Source organism: Salvelinus alpinus, chromosome 19 (assembly GCF_045679555.1).
Source record: "Salvelinus alpinus chromosome 19, SLU_Salpinus.1, whole genome shotgun sequence".
NCBI lineage: Eukaryota > Metazoa > Chordata > Actinopteri > Salmoniformes > Salmonidae > Salvelinus > Salvelinus alpinus.
Window position 1 is genome coordinate 49,559,730 of NC_092104.1, and position 23,524 is coordinate 49,583,253.

The following is a 23,524-nucleotide window of genomic DNA, read 5'->3' on the forward strand; positions in this document are numbered from 1 at the left end:
CGGGTGAACGCTCGGGACATAATGAGGCAGAGGCAGAGGCTCCATGTTTACCAAGGCTGTGCGGTGCACAATGCAGGGTGGAATACAGTACAACACTGGAAGAGAGAGGAAGGGTGCTGGGAGGCTGATGGCGGCGCGGTGGCAGAAGTGGGGTCCAGAGCTCATGATAAACAGAGCGACCTCTAGTCAGTGCCTGGGGGGAGGAGGAGAGGAAGGGGGGGAGGGGGGGGTGGGTTTAGAGCAGCCTCTCCCAGCCTACCTTTAGGGAGAGGCTCGGGCACCAAATAGCATAGGAGAAACCATGGCATTAATATCCCCACACTAACCCCCTGACAATAGCCCATTATGTATGGACGCCTCTGTACATTACACACCTTGAACTAAAAACAAACGCTCCCCTTTCTCCCCCTCGGTATCTGAACCGCAGCCAAGAAATTACTCCAAGAGCCCGTTTTATTTTATTCTTTCACGGACAAGAAAGGTACATTTCCGCCTCCTAAACACCTTTCTGTGGCGCTGCTCTAATCAGTTACCTTCTGACACCTAGCTCTGCCGCAAATTATTGTTTGCCTCTGTGTTTTCCCTCTATCGCTAGCTTCCAGCCACGGGGATCGGCTGTAATTACAATTCACACTGATTCCAGCCTGCCGTGTTCAACCGCGCCTCTAAATGAGAAAGCAGCTTGTAAGGTGCGGGAGGAGTCGACAACCAAAACACTGTGTATAAAAAACCGTCAGCCCACTCTCGGCCGGGAGAGGTTGTCCATGCGGTATTATAATGTTTCTAAATGAGGAGCGTGTCTAGTGACACAAGTCGCTGTCCAGATATCGATTGCTCCCGTGGCTACACCACTAATAGTAGTGGAGAGTCATTGAACTTTAAAGCAAATAGTCCTTCTCCCCCGCTCAGTATCCTCACAGCAGATCAATACATCAGAGGCCCGGTCGGCCTGGCCTGGTAATACCTCTATCTGGAATAATGGTTTTCCACCTAGTTACTGTGAGTAAGGGCTCAAGACAGGCCCAGCTGAGCTGCAGTCCTTAGAGGAGAAGACACACACAGAGCCACGTACAGGCACACACAGACACACACCGAACACACACACACACAGATAAAATCATGCACACACACACACACACACACACACACATACACAGAACATAAACACAAAGACAAAATCATACACGCACACACACACACACCGAACACACACACAGACAGAATGATACACACACGCACACATAGACACACACAGACAGAAACACAGTCTTGTACAGCTAACCTTGTGGGGACACACAATTCAGTCCCATTCAGAATCCTATTTTCTCTAACCCCTAACCCTAAACCTAACCCTAACTCTAACCCGTACCCTGACCCTTAACGTAATTCTATCCTTAACCCTAAACCCCTTAGAAATAGCTTTTGACATTGTGGGGACCAACAAAATGTCTCCACTTGGTCAAATGTTTGTTTGTTTACTATTCTTGTGGGAATTTCTGGTCCCCACAAGAATAGTTAAACATGTCCACACACACACACCAAGGCCACAACATTCAAACACACATACATTTAACAGTATACAGTCCATACATAGAACTGGACTCGACAAAGGATCTACCAATTTCTGAATTATTATTCAGCGTCCCTTTTACAGATGATTGTAACAAAAATATAAAACACTAATCCAGGCTGATAAATTAAAATCCGAGATAATTTCACCTCTAAACCTCTAAATCAGACATTAAATGATCTATAGCTGCATAGTAGGTGCTGATTATCCATATTATTGAATTAGTAGCATTGAGAATGGCAGAGTAATTCCCTTCTTGGTGACACCCATTCCATTGTCCTTTAACCGTTCCTGTTAATGTGTGGAGGTGGGCTGGGCCTAGCTCGCAGCCATTAGCCCTGTATTAGACACATTGACCCTAATGCTCTTCACTCCATTACTCTGCTGCTCACTACAAGATGGCCCTACGTGACTGTGAGGAGATGAGGGTTGGGGGGGTTCAGCATGGCTGGGCAGAGCTCAAGTGTGAACGTGGGACCGCCCCTGACCCATTCTGAGACCCCCAGACGGGTACACCCCACATTCACCTCGCCCTTGTCCCACACACCCCCAACACAGGACCAGTGATACCCATACGGTGTTACATACATATGGGATCAGAAGAGGCCCGACTTTTACTTATTTCCTTATTTCACATGCAAAGCAACACAGCTTGTCAACACATTAGTCATGTGGATCTATATTTTTTTGGGCCAGGCACGCAGTACTAGGTTTTTAAGAGAGTTTGCTTTTCCGCAGCCTTTCGGTTGAAAACCAAGCCGTGCTAGCAAAATCGCCCTCTTCATTTTCCCTGATAGGCACCCGGGGTGTCACCCGATCATTGTGTGGGAATATACAGTGCCTTCAGAAAGTCTTCTTGCCCCCTTGACATGTTCCACATGTTGTTGTGTTACAGCCGGAATTTTAAAATGGATGAAATTGACATTTTTGCAAACGTGTATTTGAAAATGAAATACAGAAATATCGATTTTTCGTAAGTATTCACACCCCAGAGTCAATACTTTGCAGAGGCACCTTTGGCAGTGACTACTGATGTGTCTTTCTGGGTAAGTCCATAAGAGCTTTCCACAGGAGGATTCAAGTTCCCACTGAAAAAATTGCTAAATAGTAGCATGTCTCAAACGTTAGTCGTACGATGATAGTACGTGGCTGAGAAGGACATGCCTGGGACAGCATATGGTCACTTTGGTGCCTGTTGTTTATCATATTGTGTTTGTCTTGTATATATTAGGGATTGATTGTTGTATATATTAAGGGTATGTGAGACAAGGGAGCTGTACCTGTCCATAGTTGTTTATTAAGAAATGGACCTGTACTAATTATCGGGCCAGCAACCGTTAGGTTGCTAGATCGAATCCCCGAGCTGACAAGGTAAAAATCTGTCGTTCTGCCTCTGAATCAAGGCAGTTAACCCACCGTTCCTAGGCCGTCATTGTAAATAAGAATTTGTTCTTAACGGACTTGCCTAGTTAAATAAAAAAATGTCTGTCAATGTCTGTTGCCACTACAATTGCCATCTAACCTTCCTGCATCCCCCCTTCCCCCTCCAAAAGGACCAGAGTAGAAATCAGCTTTTAAGCTTATTGTGTTATATTGTTAAATTGTATGTAGATGCGTCACCCGCTGGAGCGCCCTCGGGTACTGTACGTATTTTTTAAATGGTCTAATAAATCCAATCAATCAATCACACCAGGATTGTTCAACATTTGCTCATGATTCTTTTCAAAATTCTTCAAACTCGGTCAAATTGGTTGTTGATCATTGCTAGACGACCATTTTCAGGTCTTGTCATAGATTTTCAAGCAGATTTAAGTCAAAACTGTAACTCTGCCACTCAGGAAGATTCACTGTCTTCTTGATAAGCAACACCAGTGTAGATTTGGCCTTGTGTTTTAGGTTATTGTCCAGCTGAAAGGTGAATGAATCCCCCAGTGTGTGGTGGAAATGAGACTGGACCAGGTTTTCCTCTAGGATTTTTTCCTGTGCTTAGCTCCATTCCGTTTATTTTTTATCTTGAAATACTCCAAAGTCCTTACAATCACAAGCATACCCATAACATGATGCAGCCACCACTATGCTTGAAAATACGGAGAGTGGTACTCAGTATTGTGTTGTATTGGATTTGCCCCAAACATAACACTTCATATTCAGGACAAAAAGTGATTTACTTTTCCACATCTTTTGCTGTTTTACTTTAGTGCCTAGTTGCAAACAGGATACATGTTTTGGAATATTTATATTCCGTACAGGCTTCCTTCTTTTCTCTCTGTCATTTAGGTTAGTATTGTGGAGTAACTACAATATTGTTGATCCATCCTCAGGTTTCTCACAGTCATTAAACTTTGTAACTGTTTTAAAGTCACCATTGGCCTCACGGTGAAATCCATGAGCGCTTTCCTTCCTCTCCGGCAACTGAGTTAGGAAGGACGCCTTTATCTTTGTAGTGACTGGGTGTATTGATACACCACACAAAGTGTAATTATTAATAACTTCACAATGACCAATGCCCTTCTTTGCGAGGCATTGGAAAACCTCCCTGGTCTTTGTGGTTGAATCTGTGTTTGAAATGTACTGCTCGACTGAGGGACCTTAAAGATAATTGTATGTGTTGGGTGCAGAGATGAGGTAGTCATTCAAAAATCATGATAAACACTATTGCACACAGAGTGAGTCCATGCAACTTATTATGAGCATTGTTCAGCAAATGTTTATTGCTGAACTTATTGAGGCTTGCCATAACAAAGGGGTTAAAAACGTATTGACTGAAGACGTTGCAACTTTCAATTATTAATTTATTTGAAGAAAAAAAACATTGAAAAAAAAACATAATTCCACTTTTACATTATAGGGGATTGTGTGTAAGCCAGTGACAACAAATCTCAATTTTAAAAATGGTCAATTCAGGCTGTAACCCAACAAAATGTGGAAAAAGTCAAAGGGTGTGAATACTTTCTGAAGGCAATGTATTTGGAATTACAGGATGGGTCGAGGACCATAGAGCCTGCGACCGTGCAAATGTCCCCCCCCCCCCCCCCTAGTGTTTCCGTTTAAGGGTATTACAGCAAAACAGGCAACTGGAAATTGCAAGGTTCAAAGCAATATGCAAAAAGAGTGCTGTTTTTCCAGCTGAAATCATCGGATCCCTGTGCTCGAATTCGCTTCAGCTTTACGCCAGATCGCAGCAGAGGCAGAAAGAGAGGAAAGGAAAAAAGAGACAGAGAAAAAGGGAAGAGAGAAACTCAGGGGAATGCATGAAGTGAAAAGTGGTTTAAAATGGCTGAAGTCGGAGAGTGCTTGACGGAGTTAAGGAGAAGTATGGCTCAGGCAGAGGCCAGAACATGGAATGTGATGGAATCCTCCAACATGGTGTCCAAGCCAGCACAGAATCCCTGGCTCTTGATGGGGCCACTGTACGGTGTGCTGCTGGGTTGGGAAGTGCTGACCACGGGAGTTGCACTTTTCAGCCAGAAATCAGAGGGAGAGACTCTCCACACGGACACATTTCTCATTAAAGACTCAGGGAAGTGTGACCGAGTCTACAGCTAACTCATTTGTTAGCCACACGTGCCTTCACACAAACAAACAAACACACTTGCACTCCTATGGACATTATGTTAGACAAAAAATACTGTATGTGCGTGCGCACACACGCACACACGCACACACGCACACACGCGCACACACTCGGTTACGCAGTTAAGGGTCTGATTGAGTGACGAGTCAGCACCGAAAATGAGAAGCATATTTGAAATTCAATTCAAGTATGTGAGGATCATCCTTCTCGTTTTTATATTGCTCCTTAACGGATTTCCTGTTAATGTGTGGAGGTGGGCTTAACTGGCAGCCATTAGCCCTGTATTAGACACATTGACCCTAATGCTCTTCACTCCATTACTCTGCTGCTCACTACAAGATGGCCCTTCGTGACTGTGAGGAGATGAGGGTTGGGGGGGTTCAGCATGGCTGGGCAGAGCTCAAGTGTGAACGTGGGACCGCCCCTGACCCATTCTGAGACCCTCAGACGGGTACACCCCACATTCACCTCGCCCATGTCCCACACACCCCCAACACAGGACCAGTGCATATGACTAACCTTCGACAACTCCTCTCATCTCAGACATTTAGAGATGGAACACTGGGACCCTGAAGCATCACTATAATCAGGGATGGCTAAAAATGTCAAAATACTATTACAAAATACGATAAAGATCAATGTATCAAAATAAACGACAAAATACTTGAATTTTGTAATGTATTTAATTGAAATACATGTATTTTGTATTACATTTGCAAGTAGATGGCTGAATAGCAACAACATTCCCATTAACAGTTTACACAAACGTTTGACTTGCTATGACAGTGATATGTGGTTCCTTAGCCATCTTAGTTGAATGCTAAGTCACTCTGGAAAAGAGTGTCTGCTAAGTGACCAAAATGTAAATGTATATGTGAAAATGAACATCCCTAAATGAACTGCAAAGCACACTCGGTATTATAGGTGGCCTTGTTTCAGGGCGGAGATCATTAGGAAATTACTCAGCATGCTTTGCAATTGTTCATTTTTACATCTACATTAATATCGAGTTAATTTAGCAGCCACTCTTATCACACCACAGTGCCATTAGACTTCTCATACCAATACAGGGTGAAAGGGAGCCACAGAACGTGAACTGCTAAATTAATTGAAATACTGCCTATCTCTGACTATAACAGCTCAAGTTAATAGATGGCAAACTGATGAGGCTTCCACCAAACTACCCTTGCTTAGCAAACGGTAACGTCCTTTAATTTGAATGAATTCACATCATTCATAGAGCAAGTCTTTCAAGAGACAAATATATTCAGAACTATTTCAACATTTGCTTTCGGCACTCGCTTTCGCTACCTGGTGTCTTTGCTCTGTTTTTCTAGTAATTCCCAAAGTTATTAGGTTAAATGTACTAATTGCTATGAGGAATGGCCGTGCCGTGACCACGGGGCCCACAGTAATAGCTCGCCTCTGACAGCCCTGAACCCTGCATATCTAACCAAAGTCAAAACCTAGTGGCAACAGCCGAAGCCCTCCACTGCACTCACACATGCCTCACCTTTCATACTCTGACCCCATTATTTCTGTTCCCATAGAAACCTCTGGAACAGAACGTGTTTGATTGTTCCAGCCCTCCGATCCCTCTCCCTCTCATAATGTTATCTTAAGAAACGTGGAAACGATTGAACCCCATTTGATTTTGGCGGCCGAAATTACTACCATATTGGCGGTGTGTGTGGATACCCTCACCCCCGAGGTGTGTGTGTGTGTGTGTCTATGTCTGTGTGTGTGTGGAGGGTGGGAGCTATGGGGAGTGAGGGACTTCCCCCCAGGGTGCCCCTCGGAGAGATTCCAGGGGTTGCGCAATCCAGTTCCTCACATCACGCCAAATTGACCATGTGTGTTTGACGGCCGGTTGACTAATCTCCCGACACGTCAGATTGAACACACCACTTGGCAATCACAGAGAGAAAAATATGTTTTGGGGAGCGAAGTCGTAAATAACACTGGCGGTGGAAGCTTCAGTCTCTTCGTTCTCCTTCCCTTTGTCCTCTGAACCCGCTTGAGAAAACAATCAATAAGACAGAGGCACATGGTTTAACTAGAGGTATGCGGTTGCTATTATTAGGAGGGCTATTGTCTACGGTGGAGTATATACACGCCTTGACTTTTGGAGATAGTCAATTAAAGGAGCTATTTGTGTGGGCATAACCACGGGGAGGACAATAAAAGTTACATTTATTCTCTTGGACGGTTGGCGGCCATGATGAAATGCCTGTTGCAAAATAGCCTAAGTATGAACAATACCAACGAATATAGCTTCAATATAGCTATTGAACATGCTAGGAAAGACTCAAATACAGAGAGGGAGAGAGACAGAAAGTAAAGAGAGAGGGAGAGAGAGAACAACAACGAAAGAATGAGAACAAGAGACAAGAGAAAGCTGGTGTCCTGATGGCACCAGGATGCATCAGGTGACTGGCCACTGACCAGCCAAGCAGAGAAAGACAGAGTGAGAGACAGAGATCAAGGGAGAGGGATGCTGTCCTCTTTCATTGGCTGTGGGCAGGAAGTGGTGAAGAGCCAGGAGGATGTGTCCCATGTTCTTAGATGGGGGATTACAGTGGGTACTTATAGAGCCACACTGAGCCCTGACTGTGCTCCCAAATCTGTCACCAGAGTCCACCAGGAGTGGCCCTCCAAATTGAAAAAGTCTGCCGTCATGAATGGATGAGGAGAAGGAGGGATTGTCTGTCTGTCTGTCTGTCTGTCTGTCTGTCTGTCTGTCTGTCTGTCTGTCTGTCTGTCTGTCTGTCTGTCTGTCTGTCTGTCTGTCTGTCTGTCTGTCTGTCTGTCTGTCTGTCTGTCTGTCTGTGTGGAGAAGAGGAGGAGAAGGGGGGGAGACTAAGAGTTGAGGGGGAAAAATGTGGTCATCAATGCTGGCAGCAGATCCAGGCAGAAGATTATTGGAAGGCAACACAGCGGCAGATGTCTGATGAGTGTCTATTAACCTGCTTCCTACATGTCCCTGGCCCCGTTGGTGATCAATTCAGACTGGGAAGGCCTTGTCTGGCCCAACAAGAGGGGCTCATAATCTTCCTCACTCCCCAAAAAATAGCACAGCGCATGGCTGCTGATTGGCTGACCTTACTGCACTGGCATCTCTGCTGCGGAGAGGAAAGGAGCCGCCATGACTCAAGACCTGCTGCTTCCAGGCCATCCTCCCCTCCCTTCTTCCATCCCTCCATGCCCCCACCCCTTCACCCCACCTCTGATTGACTGTCATCTGTGTTCCGTGATGCGGTGGTGAGCGTATACCCAATCTAGGAGAGGCCGGAGTGTGTTGACAGGCTGGACGGCTGGTCATGGCTGGATGGAGAGGTATTAGCTCACTGCCACGCACTATTCATTAGAAAAAAAACACAACAGCTGGAGGAATTGGATTTCTGTGACAGAACACAATCACTGCGGGTTCTGGGTTAGCTGCTCCTCTGACTGCAGCCTGTGGCCTGCTAGCGGAGTTGGAGGGGGAGTGTTTGCCCAGGCCCACCCTTGACCGTCTTCTGCTCGCTCTGGTCAACAGAGCACAGACCATCACGGTGCAATGGGGTCCATCTCCCAGCTTGTTACCTGCCATGGACCTCTGTACATGGAACTCTGTACATGGAACTCTGTACATGGAACTATGTACAGAGGAGGTTCAGGGTGACAGGGGAAGGTTCAGGGTGACATTTCTTCTCTCAAAGGATGAAAATCTCTACCCATCTTGCATGTCGCACTGGATACTATCAGATAGATCATCATCTAGCACGAATCCCTCAGTTGTGTGCGGTCATTAGAATTCACTAAATACAACCACTATTTGTGTTTAGTAAGTGCATACAACTCCCTTTACAAGAAATATTGTGTATGTCTCCGATTCCCCAAAACGTTTTTTTAGGAATACAGTGGGGAGAACAAGTATTTGATACACTGCCGATTTTGCAGATTTTCCTACTTAAAAAGCATGTAGAGGTCTGTAATTTTTATCATAGGTACACTTCAACTGTGAGAGACGGAATCTAAAACAAAAATCCCGAAAATCACATTGTATGATTTTTAAGTAATTAATTAGCATTTTATTGCATGACATAAGTATTTGATACATCAGAAAAGCAGAACTTAATATTTGGTACAGAATCCTTTGTTTGCAATTACAGAGATCATACGTTTCCTGTAGTTCTTGACCAGGTTTGCACACACTGCAGCAGGGATTTTGGCCCACTCCTCCATACAGACCTTCTCCAGATCCTTCAGGTTTCGGGGCTGTCGCTGGGCAATACGGACTTTCAGCTCCCTCCAAAGATTTTCTATTGGGTTCAGGTCTGGAGACTGGCTAGGCCACTCCAGGACCTTGAGATACTTCTTACGGAGCCACTCCTTAGTTGCCCTGGCTGTGTGTTTCGGGTCGTTGTCATGCTGGAAGACCCAGCCACGACCCATCATCAATGCTCTTACTGAGGGAAGGAGGTTGTTGGCTAAGATCTCGCAATACATGGCCCCATCCATCCTCCCCTCAATACGGTGCAGTCGTCCTGTCCCCTTTGCAGAAAAGCATCCCCAAAGAATGATGTTTCCACCTCCATGCTTCACGGTTGGGATGGTGTTCTTGGGGTTGTACTCATCCTTCTTCTTCCTCCAAACACGGCGAGTGGAGTTTAGACCAAAAAGCTCTATTTTTGAATCATCAGACCACATGACCTTCTCCCATTCCTCCTCTGGATCATCCAGATGGTCATTGGCAAACTTCAGACGGGCCTGGACATGCGCCTGCTTGAGCAGGGGGACCTTGTGTGCGCTGCAGGATTTTAATCCATGACGGCGTAGTGTGTTACTAATGGTTTTCTTTGAGACTGTGGTCCCAGCTCTCTTCAGGTCATTGACCAGGTCCTGCCGTGTAGTTCTGGGCTGATCCCTCACCTTCCTCATGATCATTGATGCCCCACGAGGTGAGATCTTGCATGGAGCCCCAGACCGAGGGTGATTGACCATCATCTTGAACTTCTTCTATTTTCTTCTATTTTCTAATAATTGCGCCAACAGTTGTTGCCTTCTCACCAAGCTGCTTGCCTATTGTCCTGTAGCCCATCCCAGCCTTGTGCAGGTCTACAATTTTATCCCTGATGTCCTTACACAGCTCTCTGGTCTTGGCCATTGTGGAGAGGTTGGAGTCTGTTTGATTGAGTGTGTGGACAGGTGTCTTTTATACAGGTAACGAGTTCAAACAGGTGCAGTTAATACAGGTAATGAGTGGAGAACAGGAGGGCTTCTTAAAGAAAAACTAACAGGTCTGTGAGAGCCGGAATTCTTACTGGTTGGTAGGTGATCAAATACTTATGTCATGCAATAAAATGCAAATGAATTACTTAAAAATCATACAATGTGATTTTCTGGATTTTTGTTTTAGATTCCGTCTCTCACAGTTGAAGTGTACCTATGATAAAAATTACAGACCTCTACATGCTTTGTAAGTAGGAAAACCTGCAAAATCGGCAGTGTATCAAATACTTGTTCTCCCCACTGTATATGAGTTCTGTATCCTCCGCCAAGAAGTTAATTTGTCTTTCTTCCTTTATTTCAAACGTTTGTTTCCCCTCTGTCTGTGTGAGAGAGGGAGAGAGAAAGAAAGAGACAGACAGAGAGAGAGAGAGAGAGAGAGAGAGAGAGAGAGAGAGAGAGAGAGAGAGAGAGAGAGAGAGAAAGAGACAGAGAAAAAGACAGAGAAAGAGACAGAGAAAGAGAGAGACAGAGAGAGACAGAGAGGGAGACAGAGAGAGAGAGAGACAGAACAGACATACAGACAGACAAACACACACAATCCTGGGAGGAGGCCATCTGAAATACAAAATCATCTCCACCCAATCATCTGAGCCTGCCAGTTAGCTCCCATGAAACCTTTTTTTACTAAGCGTGACCCGGGATGCTACGGCTGGCTCAGAGCGTTGAGGAGCAGGGGGCGGGGCGGTGGAACTGGCTGGAGCGTTGGGTTAGCTCCACATCTGGTCCTGTATTAAAGGCATATGGGCCAGTGAGTGGGCCCCGCTCGCATGCACAGACCCTCAGCCCAATCAGCCCTGATAGGGGTGATGTAATAGCCCTGCCTTGGACTCCCCTCCCTCCCCGGCACACTGCTCTTTGGCCCCGCTAGGCCCCGCTAGGCTGTGGAGCACTGACAACACAGCTCACCGTCATCAGAGTCCTCCCCTCCCTCGCCCACCGCCAGGCCTGGAACACACAGGTCAAAGGTCATCATGCACTGTACAAGGCTGGGGCGGGGTTCGTGGCGAAAGGGGGTTGGGGTAGGTGTAGGATAGAGGAGGGGGGTATCTTGTAAAGGTGCACTTTACAAATTCAACTTAAAAGTAGTTTCCACTTTAACAGCGAGCGGCGTCAATTCAATTCAAACGTATCAATTCGATTCTAGATCTCTGTAATGTAATTCACTGAAATAACTAGACAATGTCCAAAAGGCTGAGTCTGCTTTATTTTTCACAGAGGCTCTCTAATGCAACAACCTGTGTAACATTTCTGTTCCATCGGTGTGGTGTCCTCTGTCAGTCTGCGGCACCTGTGTGGATCTGGTCTGTGTTAGCCCGACTGCCAGGAGAAAGAAAGAAAGTGAGCGAGAGAGAGAGAGAGAGAGAGAGAGAGAGAGAGAGAGAGAGAGAGAGAGAGAGAGAGAGAGAGAGAGAGAGAGAGAGAGAGAGAGAGAGAGAGAGAGAGAGAGAGAGAGAGAGAACACAGTGGATGAGTGATACAGGAGAGGCCTGTGGCTAACCAGCCCCTGTCGGAAAATTAGGAGGCAGTGGAACAACACGTCCATTCTACATTTATCAGTGACACGGGGCCCTCACACAGCTGCGGAACCACCCTACTATCTCCGTTCATCTTGGCTGTGCTCTGATAGCTGAGAGGTCAAAGGGGCAATCCGGGATTGGTACAATCAATTTTGGGACTTTTCAAATAATTGTACGTATATGGCCATTGGTTCTTGAAGAATATAACTTATGAATGCCTCGTGGGCTTCAACTGTCGTACCCAATCAGAACCCAAAATATAGACATGTTTGATACCGTTGTGTGTAGTCGCGGAATTGTAAACAAACACTGTATAACTTCAAAACATGAGTACAACTATCATTTTAATCTCATGGACGGTCGGTCCTTGCATCCACAGCTCTGTCTACAAATTGGAGAGTGGTTACATTCCTCCACCCCCATCCCTCAGTCGTTTACTTAAACAAGTGGCGGGCTGCCCACGTCGTTCTTTTTCTAACCACATATTGCCCGTTTAAGGGAGGAAAAGGGATCCTACGCCTTGGTGGACAGGTATGGCTTTGGGTGAGCGGTGAGTGGCAACTTGGGCGGTAGCTATGTGGCGCTAGCTGTGGCCTTTCAGAGGGATAAGGTTTAGTCAGTGCCGAGCGAGCCCTGAGCCGGTCACACGGATGTAATGAGGTCAGATTACAGGCAGGTCCGCAGACAAGCTAAAAAAGGTTGGAACGGTAATCCCACAGTCATTAAAGGGCCGCTTTGTTGCCTGTGGAACGGAGAGAAAGAGAAAGCATGGGGGAAAAGAGGTGTGGGGGAACTCACCAACACTTGATTCAATATGAAAAGCTGCTTGTTGCCACCCAGGAGGAGCAGAGCTGTAGAAAGCAGGATGTTAAGGGAAGCCTGCCCGGAGACTCCTACGTCCAGGAACAACGACAGGCCTTGTTCCTGGTTTAAGGAGCAAACAGATTAAGATGAATTGATGCTAGCTTAGTGACTCTGAAAAAATGGAGGAGAGAAACGCCTACTGATCAATAAGGCTTAGGGAGCAGGCAACCAAAGACAGTTTCCTCACACATTCAGGGGATAGCACTCACTGAAGGGGCATTATATCTCCCGAATAGCCCTTTCTTTTCAAGGTATGGATGAAAGGGGGATAGTAGGAGCAGAATGACAATTTATATAAATCTGGAGAATAAAGGAAAAAACTATGAAGTTTCCATAAGGGATGACATTTGAAATCTTCCAGGCCCTGTGTTCAATGTTTGACGAGAAAACGACAGTCAAATGTACGCATGTATGGCATGTTCCAGTCATTATAGACGATAGAGATGACTTACTGACATAATGAGAACCTGTTCTCAACTGGCCTACCTGGTTAAAAATAAAGGTGAAATACCACCCAGGTTTGAAAGATACATAGGAACATGCAGAATTGTTTGGTAACATATCTGCCTGTGTTGTATGAGTACATATCACTTGTCGTTTTTTTGTTGTTGCCGTTGTCGAAACACCCATACTCGCGAGGAAAAAGACACACTTAAATCCAACTTAAAGCCCTGACATGCAGATCACAGCAGATGGCCTAACCTCCAGCATCTCACAGGGCACTACCAGAACACACAGTACAGTATGTGTGTCTGGGCCCGGATGGCTGGCACAGAGCTGTCCTCCCATGTTTGCAGAGATCAGAGAGAATCATTTGGGCTAACACGGCAATTATAGCTCAAAGCCCACTATCTCAGGCAGAGATCAGATAGACTTTCTCCCTCTGCTACCGTAGTGTATCACATGTCTGCACTCAGGAGCCGTCTCAAACAGCTAATCCCTTAAGAGGTGTGGGCCACCATTAAGTTAATGAAAATGAACACTCCGGCGTGTCATGGCCGCCAGGAACACAGGCAGGGACACCGCCGTCGGGCAGCTAGCTGCATGCGTTAGACACTCCATTACCCCTTACGGCCCCCGTAGAACAGCCAGGCAAGTTTTGATGCTAGCATAGCCGCTAACTTTGAGTTTGAAAGGCATTAGTTCTGACATGGGGATGAGCTTTGTAAAATGTAAGAGTACCTCTCTCTCTATCCCTGCCTCCCGCCTTCCCTCCACCAGTTCCGCTAACCTCAGGATGTATGAAACAGATGCAGATATGATGCCGCCACCAGCGTGACCTCTACATCTGTTGAGGGTGACCCCAGGAACACTTTGAGGCCCAGGGTCAGGTGACTTGTGGGGTTGATTGGTTGAGGATTAATAGCGAGCCAAGTGAGAATCGACCCCTGCCGGGTACAGTGTTGTCCCAAACAATTACAAAGATGTCAAATAAAACCACCTCTCGGTATAGTTTATATTGTATACCAGATGGCTGTAGCACAGATAACAGGGCTGAGAAACACAACCACAAAGTGAAGAGAAATCGAGCAGAATAATTTAACAGAACTATCTTCAGAATGCATTCATCAGTTTCATAGTGTTATATGTTCTCGTAACTGTTGCCAACAGTGGAATTTCTGTGTGATACATCAATACCAGACCCAAAGACTCTCCATATTCATGACTAAAAACAGAGAGATTTCTTGGTGTCTTATACGCTAGTATTCCAAGTCCACTGCGGCGTCCACGTTCTCCGGGTTTTGACTGGATTTCAAATTTATTAAAAACAAACGTGGCCATTTAAGATTTTAAATTCTATACGTATTTCTGGATTAAATCCCTTTTACCCAGTGCCTCTTATGAGGTCATTCAATTAGCTTTTTGTGTGTTTTGCGCTTAAATACATTTTTAAAAAGTGGATACCGGTAATATTACAATCACTTCCATTACTACTGCACTTTAGCTGCAATAACCTGCACATTTTTTTATTTAAAAAAATAATATGCGTTTGTGTGTATTTAGCTGTGTTGTGACTGAGTTGTGACCTGAGGTGTGGCCTTTGACCTCTGCTACAGTATGGTTCCATTAGCAGCCCCAGCTGACTAGAGGCGAGATCTCCACCAATTAGAGCAGAGGAGAAAACAAAAGGGCCATATTTCAATGCTTTCTACAGCTGCGCTGTTCATCGGCAACGTGGCTAGTCTCTCTCTGACCCTCACCCCTGCACTTGCCCCCTGTGAAGAGAAACATACCTCTTCTCTCATCTCTTTTGAATTGGTGAAAAAATATTATACATTTGCTTCAGGCTTTAAAAAAAAAATCTATTTATTTAATAGCTTTTCGTGTCACTGAAGCTTTAATGCCGTTATGACATACATTGTACCATGTATGAAATAGCCTACATGTAAAAGAAGAAAAAAAATGGACTAATCTAAAGCTTAATAGCAAGGTATGTGTCATATGTAACCTTTATAACTTTGCTTGTCAGTTTTTTTCCATTAGGGACCTCATAAGCGGGTTGGGCATATCAGTCACCGAGGCCACTGACAGGTCTAACCTTCCCAAGCGGCAGGATACACCATCTTCACCGCAGCCTATTGACCAAAGCAATAAGCCATTCTATATGGCGTATTAAAGTCATTTTCCACATGCTACCTCAGCACCACCCATTGTTCATGCAAGCTCCTGCTGACCTGGGAGAAAAAAACCTTGGTGTTCCCAGACTAAATTGCAACACTTTGCACCGTTACACCAGTTAAGCAATAAGCACCCAACTGAATTGTTTTTTTCCTTCCTGACTTGAAAGGTGTAGTGATTATTACGGTCACTCATGGGGCAATTTTAGACTGTCAAAAGGGGCGCCGGAAATGGCTTCAACCCTTAGAAATGCTGACTGCCCAGAGAGCATGTTTCCTTGTTGTACTCGATGTCTCCCATTTCGTTTTTCCTCTCATTTGCAAAAAAAAATGTATTTTGTTGGCAAGCTGCGGCGATGTAATATGTGGAGCCATCTGCCTAGTCCACTGGCTGCACCCTGCTCCTAATGTCAGAGGTGCTGTGCGAGGCTGGAAAATGCTCCCTAGCCCCTGCTGAAATCAGCTCCGCCACAGGACCATGTGACAAATGATTCCAATCTAGGCTGAGCGCCCTTGACTTGACCCTGACCGCTGTAGACAATAAGGGCTAGCTCAGTCACTGGGAAAGATGTTCTGCGCTAATAAACCCGACTGCCGACCAGGGGTAGCTGGGGAGGGAGGGACGGAGGGGGGAAAGGGGAGGGGCTCAGGTTCTGACCTCTCAGGTGCAGGTTGATAATGAGAGTCCCTGTTTGCTCTGTGAAAATGACCTCACCGGAATGAAAGGAGCCAGCGTTCAACAAACAGGGCTATTCTATGTCCTTCTAAAACCTGATCGTTCCTGGGGATCGCCTACCAATGTGCTTTCTGTCGCCTTTCTCTTTAAAACGGGGGCCGAAGCCAAAATCCCCCCCCCCCCCCCCACACCCCAGACATCACACATGCATAACAAACGCGCACACATGCACATGCACAGAGAGACACATCCTCAAACGATATCATAACCGCCATCGATAAAAGACATTACTGTGCAGCCGTCTTCATCGACCTGGCCAAGGCTTTCGACTCTGTCAATCACCATATTCTTATCGGCAGACTCAGCAGCCTCGGTTTTTCTAATGACTGCCTTGCCTGGTTCACCAACTACTTTGCAGACAGAGTTCAGTGTGTCAAATCGGAGGGCATGTTGTCCGGTCCTCTGGCAGTCTCTATGGGGGTACCACAGGGTTCAATTCTCGGGCCGACTCTTTTCTCTGTATACATCAATGATGTTGCTCTTGCTGCGGGCGATTCCCTGATCCACCTCTACGCAGACGACACCATTCTATATACTTCCGGCCCTTCCTTGGACACTGTGCTATCTAACCTCCAAACGAGCTTCAATGCCATACAACACTCCTTCCGTGGCCTCCAACTGCTCTTAAACGCTAGTAAAACCAAATGCATGCTTTTCAACCGGTCGCTGCCTGCACCCGCACGCCCGACTAGCATCACCACCCTGGACGGTTCCGACCTAGAATATGTGGACATCTATAAGTACCTAGGTGTCTGGCTAGACTGCAAACTCTCCTTCCAGACTCATATCAAACATCTCCAATCCAAAATCAAATCAAGAATCGGCTTTCTATTCCGCAACAAAGCCTCCTTCACTCACGCCGCCAAACTTACCCTAGTAAAACTGACTATCCTACCGATCCTCGACTTCGGCGATGTCATCTACAAAATAGCTTCCAATACTCTACTCAGCAAACTGGATGCAGTTTATCACAGTGCCATTCGTTTTGTTACTAAAGCACCTTATACGACCCACCACTGCGACCTGTATGCCCTAGTCGGCTGGCCCTCGCTACATGTTCGTCGTCAGACCCACTGGCTCCAGGTCATCTACAAGGCTATGCTAGGTAAAGTGCCGCCTTATCTCAGTTCACTGGTCACGATGGCTACACCCACCCGCAGCACGCGCTCCAGCAGGTGTATCTCACTGATCATCCCTAAAGCCAAAACCTCATTTGGACGCCTTTCCTTCCAGTTCTCTGCTGCCTGCGACTGGAACGAATTGCAAAAATCTCTGAAGTTGGAGACTTTTATCTCCCTCAACAACTTTAAAAATCTGCTATCCGAGCAGCTAACCGATCGCTGCAGCTGTACATAGTCCATCTGTAAACTACCCACCCAATTTACCTACCTCACCCCCCATACTGCTTTTATTTATTTACTTTTCTGCTCTTTTGCACACCAGTATCTCTTCTTGCACATGATCATCTGATGATTTATCACTCCAGTGTTAATCTGCTAAATTGTAATTATTCGATTTATTGCCTACCTCATGCCTTTTGCACACATTGTATATAGATTCTCTTTTTTTTCTACCATGTTATTGACTTGTTTATTGTTTACTCCATGTGTAACTCTGTGTTGTCTGTTCACACTGCTATGCTTTATCTTGGCCAGGTCGCAGTTGCAAATGAGAACTTGTTCTCAACTAGCCTACCTGGTTAAATAAAGGTGAAATAAAAAAATAAAATAAAAAAATTATTGCACCCACCCCTAAACACACACGGACCTATAAAATGAGTGGGCCCTTTGCCAAGCTCGGCGGTGTAAACACGCTACTCCAGAAAATGTCCGGGCAACATGCTGCTTATGCTAATGAACCCCCCCCCCCTTCTCTTCTTTTCACCTCCTCTCATCCTTCTGGCAGAGGCTCTCCTTCTGCCGCAGCGCCATTGTCATCCCCTGGCTGTGGCCATGTTGGCACCGGGCTAAATAATACCCAGCTATATTAGGTTACCAATCCTCCTCAAATCGAAGCCGCGGGATTCAACCCTCCCCCCCAATTTGTAGACTCAAAAAGCAGCTTTGAACAGTGCAATGGTAATGTAACCTATATGATTCAAAATGTATGACCTATGACATTTTTGGCATGTGGCATCCTCCAAAGAGCCCGATGTAAATGAGCAGAAGTAATGACAAAGTCAAGGGTCAGCGTTAACAATATGTCTCATTTTGGAGGGAAGATGGGTGTTTACAGGAAATGGGGACAGTGATTTGCATGGTACTCTGGAGGAGCTGAGCACTTCTGCAGACTCTTTGTCACAGGGACTTTGAGGAACTTACTGCTGAGAGGGGAAAGTGCTGGGCACTACAGAAACCAGTGGAGTCTGCTGAACCTTGTGTGTGTCGCTATGGAAGCCAGGATTAGGCCAAGGATTGGCTGGCTATAAACACACATGCTCTTGTCAGTGCAGCAGAAAGTTTTGCTTTTGTGTGTGTTGTGTATCCGTGTGCGCGTGTGTGTGCCTGTGTTCATGTGTGCGTGTGTGTGTGTGCATGCGCTTGCGTGTGTGTGGCTTTTTTGTGTTTTGTTTCATAAGCCAAGACACTGACATGCGGTATTGTGGCTTGACTGCAGAGGAGTTTATCATAGATAATTACGTAAGAATGTGCTGGAAGAGGAACAGACCATGGATCATCTGGGATGGCAGCTGCTCCGCTCGGCCTACACTATGCCCCACACTCCAGCCCAGCACACTACAGCAGTTCCATCTGGGCTTCTTGAGAGGGCAGCAGTGAGAACATTGGAGAGCCGGCGAGCTCCCTCGCTTTCTTCCTCACCCTGTCCACCCTCTTACACACCACGTTTGTACCTAGTTCGCTTTTTCCATCTCCTGCTCCCTCTATCACTCTCTTACGCACACACACACACACACATTGCAGTGGTGTGATAGAGATAATGGAAACAGGTGAACAGTTGCTAAACAAACAACCCCAAAAAATCGAACGTACATTTTTCTTGCATATGACCACCACCACTAATATCCTAGACCACTTTCATCAGAATAATTTACACATTTTCTGAAATACATATCTTGTTGGTACAGTAACCAAGCAGGGCATTCGACGATGACCAATTAAGTAAACAGCCTAATTCCTGTACCATTTACACAAGCAAATGCATATATTTGGAGGGGATTTAAAATGTTAAGATGTAGTGCAGGATGTTCATCAACTCTTTGCATTATCGAAGTAGCCAGAACATAGCATTAACTGTAGAGGGGACTTGATGTTCCACGCTCATCCTATAACTCTATAAACCCTGTAAATCCAGCTTAGATACTATGAGCAGTGTGCTTATGCCTATAATATCCAGTAAACTACTCTCAGCCAAGGATTCTTTCAAGTTCCATAGGGCAAAATAAACAGAAACTGTACTATAAGTCATTCGAAAATGTGACGGTAACAAGGCTACACAATAGTCCCACACTAGTTCTTGAGATGGAACAGTGCACACATTTGATCACTCACCAGTTAATTGCACAATAGTGTGATTTCAATTCCGGTAGACTTTGTTTTAACAGCAGAGACACAGGTTTGTTTTCACCCAGCTTGCATTGCTTGTCTCAATGTGGCACTGGGCCAAGCAGGGAAATTGGCCATGATTGACCTGTCGCCCTGCAGCAGCATTGCTTTTAACCGAAACGCCAGTGAAGAAAATCATTGAGAAATAATACGTGATATTTCTCCTTCTGACCAATACCTCTGGATCATTCCACTGTGAGAGCAATGAAATGTGAGCGGCGTGAGGAAAGCTAACACTTTGGGAGAGAAACACAAACCTATGGAGTGTGCGGAATGTGATATGACAGCGAAAACAAAATCCCATTGCCGGTCCACAGTTGAGCGTCAGCTGAATGTGTTGACATGCCATAGATCCTGCTCAGTAGCGAGAATAACACAACACTATTCTCTAACAGCCCCAAATCATCGACACATACAAATACAGCCGCAACTAATGATTGGGAAATGTGTCAGCAACAGAACAACAGAAAACAAACTGAGCGTTATGATAAGGTAAGTGAATGGAATGGATGATTATGCACTGTTCACACACGGATAGACCCACACAAGCAGCTACGCTTATGCGCACGCACGCACACACACGCACGCACACACACACACACACACACACACACACACACACACACACACACACACACACACACACACACACACACACACACACACACACACACACACACACACACACACACACACACACACACACACACACACACACACACACACACACACACACACACACACACAACCTCTCCCCTGCCTGTGGCCCCCGGGGACAAGAGTGCTGTGAGTAGAAGGTACTGCAGGCGTTTGTGGTGGTTGTGGTTTACTCTATGGTTGGAGGCTGACCTGAGAGCTTGGGACTGGGGAACACATTGTACCTTGTTCCTCATTTCCCACTCGGCCATTAGATGGAAATGATTTCTGATCACTGCCTAGGCGCTCTTGAATCGCATGAGTGACCTCAAGGTGAACATGGCACTATAGCCCATCGTCGGCCCATTCAGCCATTCATGCTCTGTAGACATCATGACTTCCACATTTTACAGGCGCCAAAGTGATATGGCTGTGAGGGAGAGGAATGAGAGAGAGAGAGACAAAGAGGAGAGCAAGAGAGAGGGTTGAGAGATGAGATGAGTGTTAAAGGATAGCTTTTCTATAAAATATGTATTATTGTATTTTCTTCTTTAGCCTGCTGTTTATTTGGTCCCATCTATTTTTTCTATTTTAGCAGTAAAGATTTCAAAATAAAGCACTTTCACTAAAAAGCGAAAAAGTGTGATTATGCGTTCTGTGAGACATCAAACGTAAAAAACATTAGGAACTCATTGTCACATCATATACACAGAGGAAAAAATTATGCTTTCCTTTGGCCAACACAAATAAGCAAGTAGCAATACACAGAACAACATGCAACAAAATACCCTACTGAGAAAAATTAGAATAACCTACTGCTTTTATTACCGTCTTAACAGAGTGCAAGGCTGGCACTTTTGGGATGTAGAGTTTGTGTGTCTGTGTGTGTGTGTGTCTGTGTGTGTGTATACGTGTGTGTACGTGTGTATGTGCGTACGTGCTGAGGTGGAGGTTTATAAGTTAAGTTCCACAGCCAGCAAAAGGCTTTCCTTTGCCCTCTTAAGATAATGAAAACGAGAGAGAGAGAGAGAGAGAGAGAGAGAGAGAGAGAGAGAGAGAGAGAGAGAGAGAGAGAGAGAGAGAGAGAGAGAGAGAGAGAGAGAGAGAGAGAGAGAGAGAGAGAGAGAGAGAGAGAGAGAGAGAGAGAGAGAGAGAGAGAGAGAGAGAGAGAGAGAGAGAGAGAGAGATGAACCTGGATAAGAGTCCCCTAAGCAAGCTGGTCCTAGGGCTCTGTTCACAAACACAAACACACCCCACAGAGCCCCAGGACAACAGCACAATTAGACCCAACCAAATCATGAGAAAACAAAAAGATAATTACTTGACACATTGGAAAGAATTAACAAAAAAACAGAGCAAACTAGAATGCTATTTGGCCCTAAACAGAGAGTACACAGTGGCAGAATACCTGACCACTGTGACTGACCCAAACTTAAGGAAAGCTTTGACTATGTACAGACTCAGTGAGCATAGCCTTGCTATTGAGAAAGGACGCCGTAGGCAGACATGGCTCTCAAGAGATGACAGGCTATGTGCACACTGCCCACAAAATGAGGTGGAAACTGAGCTGCACTTCCTAACCTCCTGCCCAATGTATGACCATATTAGAGAGACATATTTCCCTCAGATTACACAGATCCACAAAGAATTTGAAAACAAATCCAATTTTGATAAACTCCCATATCTACTGGGAGAAATTCCACAGTGTGCCATCACAGCAGCAAGATTTGTGACCTGTTGCCACAAGAAAAGGGCAACCAGAGAGAGAGAGAGAGAGAGAGAGAGAGAGAGAGAGAGAGAGAGAGAGAGAGAGAGAGAGAGAGAGAGAGAGAGAGAGAGAGAGAGAGAGAGAGAGAGAGAGAGAGAGAGAGAGAGAGAGAGCGAGGAGGAAACAGAAATGTGACATAGCAAAAGTGCAGCCCTGTGAAGGTGGCCACAGATGAATAACCCCTCGGGGCCAGCCCACAGGCTTCTGTGTATCAATGCCATTTTCAATCCACTTATGCTGTATAATCATCAAGGTCAAAATGCAACTTCTGTAACCAGATAAATAAATAAAACAGGTTGCCGGTAAATAAAATAAAGGGGAACAAAGCTCGGCCTCCAGCAAAGAAAATAAAAGACTAAGGGTAGAAAATCTCACATGAAAGCTAATTTAGATAACATCAGACTTTTTGCTATTTGACTAATTGGAATAGACTTGCTCTATAAATAATAAATGCCATTAGCACTCACTTTGTTTTGTAGGAAATATTTGTGTCACTTTTTTGGTTTGCATCTGTTTCACATTCAAATGTTGGGGTTGATAAATAACCGTGTGAGATTAATCACATGTTGGTTAGATCTGAATGACATAAGGCAAACACTGATTGTAACACTGGCCACGGAAGCATTACGTTTAATTCAATTGAATTATGTTTATCATATCCTTCACATCCTTCACATGTATCAAAATGGGCTGTGTTTTTGTTATTTTTTATTCCATAACTGTCTAGTCTTTACTGTAGTCTAGCCAACAGGCTAAGTCACTAATTGATTTGGTTGGAAAAAACAGTAGCTCTCAGCAATATGCTTATTTTGTCATTTGTTTGTCTGATTCACCATGCTTGCATTCCCAATATGATTTTACATGAAGAAGCTGTCCTTGTATTAATCACATCATTCATGTAACTACTTGTATTATTTTGTTAGGGACTGCGGATAAAAATGAGCTGTGTTTAGCTAATTCTTATGCTAACATCATATTTTACCGTCTGAAATGTGTTTTTAATTGCACATGGTCCCTTTAAATAAACTACTGCTTCTACTACTACTACTGCTACTTCTACTACTACCACCACTACCACTACTACTACTACTACTACTGCTACTACTACCACCATACCACTACTACTACTACTACTACTACCACTACCACCACTACCACTACCACTACCACTACTACTACTACTTCTACTACTGCTACTTCTACTACTACCACCACTACCACTACCACTACTACTACTACTACTACTGCTACTTCTACTACTACCACCACTACCACTACTACTACAACTGCTACTTCTACTACTACTACTGCTACCACCACTACCACTACCACTACTAGTACTACTACTACTACTGCCACCACTACCACTACTACTACTACTTCTACTTCTACTACTGCTACTAC